General features: G+C 43.0%; 1 non-coding gene across 1 annotated transcript; it reads right to left on the bottom strand.

The window, feature by feature from the left end:
* Positions 1 to 582: 582 nt before the first annotated feature.
* Positions 583 to 654, bottom strand: trnah-gug (transfer RNA histidin (anticodon GUG)). Its single transcript has one exon. It is a non-coding gene; the product is annotated as a tRNA-His (tRNA).
* Between the last annotated feature and the right edge of the window lie 6,731 nt (positions 655 to 7,385).

The following is a 7,385-nucleotide window of genomic DNA, read 5'->3' as shown; positions in this document are numbered from 1 at the left end:
CCCCCCCCCCCCCCCCCCCCCCCCAATAATATCTGGTCCATATCAGTAAAAGCTACTACATGAGTATTGATCTCACAACAGTGGTAACCAAATGGATCAAATGGTCCGCAGGTCCCGATGGTGGGGTTGGGGCACGTTCACCCAGCAACAGTGACCCCAGCCACACAGACTGATCGGTATCAATGGGAGAATCTGTATTAGATTCTGCGATGCCTTAGTGAAATGGGAAATGACTCCACAAACACATGATGAAAGAGCAGCGCTCCAAAAGCTAGTGCTTCAATTAAACCTGTAAGACCATAACCTGGTGTTGGGTCATTTTTAACTTTGTACTCCATAGTCCAACACCGGCATCTCCAAATTAATGAAATGGGGGTATGGGATGGAAAGATCGGTTAGTGATCGTAGGAGGGAAGAAATCTCTGAGAACAGGTGGATTTGATTTCTGACATATGAAACACAGAGATGTGAGCGAGCAGAACTTGGAGGAAAAAAATCACCTTGGAGAAAATCATGAATTTAAAACAATTGATTCCTTTGTGTTTCACAAAAGACTGGCACGCACACACGCAGAACTACCACTGCTGTGACTCGGATTCGAACCGAGGTTGCTGCGGCCACAACGCAGAGTACTAACCACTATACAATCACAGCACCCCACAGACGAACACAGTAAGTGCATGCTCTAAGTACAGTATTATAAGGAATGTTAGGCAGAGCACCAAATGCATACTATCAGTGCTTAGCGAACAGTAGCAGATATGTGGGAACTCAGAATGGTCTGACTGTTTAACATCGGTTCCCCAGTGGCTGTGTTGATTCCATCATTAATGTGTTGAGTGCTGAGATAAATAGATTTCTCCAAAACATCAAGGACTCCGGGGACAGTGCAGCTTTTGTTACCTGCACATCCACCAATATCATTTATTGTATCCTTTGCTCCCGGTGCAGTCTCCTGTACATTTGGGGACTGGGCGCCTCCAAGCAGAGCGCTTTAGGAACATCTCTTGGACACCCGCACCAATCAACCACACAGCCCTGTGGCGCAACATTTCACATCTCCCTCTCACTCTGCCGAAGACATGGAGGTCCTGGGCCTCCTTCACCGCCGCTCCCTCACCACCAGAAACCTGGAATAAGAATGCCTCATCTTCCGCCTCGGAACACTTCAACCCAGGTTATCAATGTGGACTTCAACAGTTTCCTAATTTCCCCTTCCCCCACCTCACCATCGTTCCAAACTTCTAGCTCAGCACTGTCCCCATGACTTCTCCTGTGTTGTCCTCCTGCCTATCATCTATTCCACCAATCCATTCCACCCTCTCCCCCGACCTATCAACTTCATCCCCTCCCCCATTTATCGATGGTACTCTATGCTACTTTCTCCCCACCCCCAACATCCTCTCACTTATCTCTCCACCCTTCAGGCTTTCTGGCTGTAATCCTGATGAAGAGCTTTTGCCCGAAACGTCGATTTAACTGTTCCTCGGATGCTTCCTGAACTGCTGTGCTCTTCCAGCACCACTAATCCAGAATCTGGTTTCCAGCATCTGCAGTCATTGTTTATACCAAGCTTTTGTTGAAATGTATATTTCAATAGCAATGCAGTTTAATATCGGGGACAAGGTCAGAAGTCACAGGACGCCAGGTTATAGTCCCACAGGTTTATTTGACATCATAATGGGGAGGGTTGCCCCTTCTTCTGGTGAAATATACGGAAATAGGGAGGAGAACTAGGTCTTGGTGAGATGCTTTTCAGAGAGTCGACACCGGCTCGATTGACTGAAATGACCTTTCTACACTGTAGGATTCTGTGATTCTATCAGAGAGGGTAATGACGGTGTTTACTGGGGGTAAAGCCACGAGAGCCGATGCTGACGGGGTGTACTGAGGATGAGATTTTATTCACTTGTTGTCTTCGAAAATTTAGAACAGTTATCCCTGAACCAAGAAAGACCTAATCGGGGGTTTTCATGTTATGAAAAGTTTGGACAGAGTAAATAGGTGGAAAATTCCCTATTTCAAGTGAGTAAACATCTAGACGTCAGACATTCAAACCCTTTGATAAAACCTTTGAAGGCCAACGAAAAGATGAGAGCGGAATCACTGTCACTCCGAGAATCTGTCTTCCAAAATATTTGGAAAGGCACATTTGTTGACAGACAAGGAAAAAATTTCACAAGAGGGCGACAGCGTGTGTCTCGGTAAAGGTGCAGGGGTGGGGCGTAGTCAGTCAGAAGTTTCGGGGAAACAATGTCTAATTGGGTTGACTTTAAATGTAAAGAAATTTTGTGAACGTTTGCAGCTGAATAAGATTCGGTTCCAAAAACTCTGGATTTTCAATGATTTGGTATAATATTCTACCTGAAGCACTGTAAATGGAACTGAGTGGATTTTTCTTATTGTGAAGGGAAGATATTACATAATGAATATGAAGTGACCAGTTGAGATCGACGTCCTGCTTTAATCACATGCGTTAAAGCTGTGAGGACAAACACCATGATGTTTGGTCCATTTTATACTCGGTGAAATCTGCCAAAGCAACGAGCAACAAAACTGGTGGGTTTTCTTTTGCATTTTAACACTCTGATGTTCTAAGCAGTATTTTCCTTAAGCTGAAATAAAGTCGGAGCAAGTTTGAATACAACATCAATCGTTCCAATGAGTTAAATCTAATTCCCTTCCGATTATTACAATGAACATTGTGAGGTTGCAGCAAAGTTAAAATGAAACGAACAAAACAGCGTTTCTAGCGATTGAATCCAATTCAGGTTCAGCCATATGAGAAAGGCCAGTGAGCAACAACATCGCCTTTACTTCCCTCTCCATGGCTCCTTCTTCACGTGAGAGAGAAAGTGACTGAAGAAATTATCCGTCAAATATAGATGTGAATATGAAGGAAAATTCTTGTTCTCTGTTTCATCCTGACACAGTTCTGATCAGAATGTATCATTGACAGCTATTCATTGTGACGAACATGGCTATTTATTGGAATTTGCTGTTATTATAATTCTGATGCAAGCAGAAACATAATGGTGTGGATTTGATTCCGCTCTGCAAATTTCTCATCCTTTACTTTCACCACATGTACCCTGATGAGGTCACATGTCACCCCTCCACAAAATGTGCAGAGGAGACTGAATGATTATGGTGTTGTGTTATTATACCGCTGTGCTCCACATTCACGAGTTCGAGTCATACTCTGGTTGCTAACTTCACAAACCGCTCCAGCAGATTTTCTTTGCACCTCACACCTCTGGTATACACTGGATCGAGAATCTTGTTCTTGCCCTTCACTGCACGGGAGATTCAGGAATAATCGACACCACATTAAAGTCGAAATGAAGAGTGAGAGCAGTTATTCTATTCAATTGTACATTAAATTCGTGTAATGAGAAGGAACGCATTTTTCTTTCTGCCCCACATTCCATCTTGTCTTTCTATGAATTTGCATCGAAAGAAAGAGAAACAAATAACAAGAGAACGGGAGCACAAGTTTATCCAGTGGGGTTGTTCATGAGTATTTTAACCTGACACTTCACACAAATATCTGATCAGTATTTCAAACAGTCACTCGGAATTGGAATTGCAGAAAACTTCTCCACTGAAACGAACCTTTCATTCTTTCACCAATTTCTGCTGTGTGTGAATCATACAACGATCCATCATCCAGCGTGATCACTGACTTGCCAACTGTCTAAGGTCTACCAACTTTCTTCAGCAATCCCACCGTGCCGCCCCAATAATCTGTAACTCCTTTCTGCTCACTTAACTCGACAAATTTTCATCATCTTTCTGATTAACTATCTAGCACAGTTTGGAAATACCCAACAGCACAGATGGCACAGATTGTTTGGCCCCTGAGCAAAGAAAGTACTCCTCAATTCTGAATTAAATGGGCAATATGTAATTCTGAGATTATGTCCTCTGGTGCTCTCCTCACAGCCTAGGGCAAACCACCTGCCCGTATCGACCCTGTCAAGATTCCACGAATATTGAACGTTTATAAATGTTATTATGTAATTATAGAGCTCCCCTCCACCTCCTTTGTTTCGAGGAGAATACTCCCAGCCTAACCAATCATTTCACGAAGCTCCATTTTATACAGAGTTGGCAACATCCTTTAAATCTGTGCTGTCCTCTGCAGCGTCCTTAAATATAATGAAGGCATGTGGAGACATTTATGTGAGGAAACGGGTTGAAATATCAGTGCAGATGGGAATTGGAATTGAAATCAGAAAGCGATTGTAATCGGATTGATCTACAGAAGGACCAAATACAGCAATGATAACTCTGACAAATGATAATCTAATCACATTCGATTGACATTCAATGGCTTCATTGTAACTGAATTCCTATGTGTAATCGTCCTTAGAGCTAGTATTTAGCAGAATTGGAACCTGACCACCCATATAAAAGAATAGATGACAAAAACATGTCTGTCGGTCATTTTTGTTTGATTATTAACTCAACTCTTGTTTCCGTGAAGCCTACATCGTCTGCAACGCACACGTTAGATGTTTAACAGGACTCTCTCCATGTGCCTCGGTGGGTGCTGCTGCAATATCACTGAAGGACCAGGACACCCTTCACGACAATACAGTCACTTCACTGTACATTGTAAAACGCCTGAATATTTATTCCCTTAACTGCTGAGGCACAATTGCAGCAGAGTACGCCACCGAGAAGATTCACTGAAGTAAGTCAATCAGGCTTTGTTGACAGAACCTTCAAAGCTCAAAGACTGTACCAACTATCAGGATAAGATGCACTGAAACGTCACCATTTATGAATTACCCTCCAAGGCACGTACCAGCATGACTTGGAGAGGAAGCAGTGGTAAATTAATTGAGTGGTGAAGCGGTCTTGATGGGCAAAGAGTTATACTTGAGCCCTCCGCCTTTTAAATTACAATTTTAAAATATGTTGATGATTGCAATGACCAGACTTGTGCTCATTCCTTTTGGTGTTTCCTAAACTGGCGGTTGCTAAAGATCGAATATCATTCTCAGACTGTGGTCAACAAAGAACCTCTCGTAGAACTGATCTCCCTGTCCAACAATCTTCAGAGATCAGTGAATATCTACTCCAAGATCTTTGTTCCTGTTCACCACTCAGAATCCTCACTGTTATTGTTTCCACTCCACAAATTCATTACCACTTACTGGTCTGGATTCAATTCTATTCTCCGTTTTTTCCTTTCCACCTGATTGATACATCCCTGCGTCCCTGGTATTATTCATCACAGTCACCTACACGACCAATTGTTGCATCGTGTGTAAACTTCTAAACATGACTCCTACAACTAAGTTTGAATTATTGATCTACATCAGGAAACAGTGGTACTCCACTGGAATCAGCCATCCAGTTCATTGCTGGATGGGATGAACACCTGCAATAACAGCAGAATCGTTCTCTTGCTATCATTTTAAAACCTGATGGCAATTCTGCACGTTGCTCTCCTGAATGATTCTTTCTCACATGTGGGAGTGGTGAATGAACTGCCCACATTGCGACTGGGGAAGTGAGTTTCCATTTCAGCGGGTAATTGAATCCCTTCCTACAGACCCCGCCCCCATGGACCTGACTTCATGGAGGCGTGGGTATCCTTGTGTCTATTTAGTTTGGATAATCAGCTGAATTTGAGACCATGCTGAGACGACTCCCAATTTTTCTCCGTCATCCATGTATCTTTTTTATCCTTCCTTGTTCTCCCCAGGAGTGTGGCCATCATAGTCTGGACAGCATTTGTTGTTCATCCTTAACTCTCCTTAAACTGAGTCAGAGGGAATTTAGGGGTGAACCGTACTATTGTGGGTCTGGAGTTATATGTTGGCAGGTCTCTTTAAGGAAGGCAGATTTCCCTTTTGAAGGGACATGAATGAATGGGTTTTCACCAAATTAAAACTTTTTGTCACTCTTCCTCTGAGCGGGTTTATATTCCAGATTTTATTCATCGAATTTAATTACCAGCAGTTGCAATGTTCCAGTCTCCAAGGGTTGCTAGTCCAAATATCGCCATTGCATTTGCAGATGACACGAAGATTGGTGGAGTAGCAGAAAGCATAGGGACTGTCAAATTCTGAAGGAGAATATAGATAGACAGGAGAGTTGAGCGGAGAAGTGGCAGATGGAGTTGAATCCAGGCAAATGTGAGGTGATGCATTTTGGGAAGTGTAAATCTAGAGACAAGCATACTGTAAACGGAAGAGCCTTGGGTAAAGTTGATGAGCAGAGAGATCTGGGAATTCAGGTTCTTTGTACCCTGAAAGTGGCTGCACAGCTGAATCGAGTGGACAAGAAGGCAAATGGCATGCTTGTTTTCAACAGACGGGGCATTGATTGTAAGAGCTGACAGGTCATGCTAAAAAATACAAGATTTTGGTTCAACCGCATTTAGAATGCTGTGTACAGTTCTTCTCACCAAAGGGGGAAAAGACAGCTGCACGAGGGAGGGACGGCCAGCGCTTCGGAGGGGGAAGATGGACGCAAAGAAGGCCATCACCACCAGAAGAAGACACAGAGCGCCGTCAGTAAAGAGGAGGGCATTTCCTCCCAACCAGGAAACAACGGACCCCCCGAAGTCCACCCTCCACCCAGTGAGAAAGAGGGGGTACCCACTGCCCCACAACTACAGGCAACCAAGATCTGTGATCCTCGGACAGTCCCATTGTCAGACACAGAACTGGACAGTGAGGACCCTTGCCCTGGCTCAATGACACCAGGGCAGGTAAATGAAAATTTTCCAAGGGAGTTTAGAAGGACAGAAGGAGGACATTTTTTAGAATTAGCAAATAGGTTGGAATTGGATTTAGCCAGGGACAAAAGGGAAGCTGAAATTATAATGGAGTTGGTCAAGCACTTTGGTGTATCAGAGAAATAGGCAATTTAAGTTAGAAAAACTTAAATTGCAACTGTGGCAACTGGAGATAGAAGATAAATAAAGGGAAGGAAATAGAGAGAGAAGAAAGAAAAAGAGAGGGAAAAAAAGAGAGAGAGGATTTGAAATTCAGAAGTTGGGAATTAGACAAGAAAGTTAAGTTAACAGGAGGGAGATGAAGGGAGAACATAGGGATGTACACAACTATGTTAATAACTTGCCATATTTTAGTCTGAAAAATGTCAAAAACTTTTTTATTTCATTTGAAAAAATGGCTCGTCAGATGACGTGTCCAGTGAACTTGTGGGTAATGCTAGTTCAGACTAAGCTGGTGGGAACAGCTGGTGAGGTATGTGCAGCGCTGTCAGATGAGGGATCAAGAGATTATTAAGATGTCAAATTGGCTATTTTTATTGGTTATGAATTGGTACTAGAAGCATATAGACAGAAGTTCAGAAAAATAGAGACGGAAACAGGTCAGTCTTATATTGACTTTGAAAGAAGT

Source organism: Chiloscyllium punctatum, chromosome 33, assembly GCF_047496795.1.
Source record: "Chiloscyllium punctatum isolate Juve2018m chromosome 33, sChiPun1.3, whole genome shotgun sequence".
NCBI lineage: Eukaryota > Metazoa > Chordata > Chondrichthyes > Orectolobiformes > Hemiscylliidae > Chiloscyllium > Chiloscyllium punctatum.
This window is presented reverse-complemented; position numbering and strand designations above follow the sequence as displayed.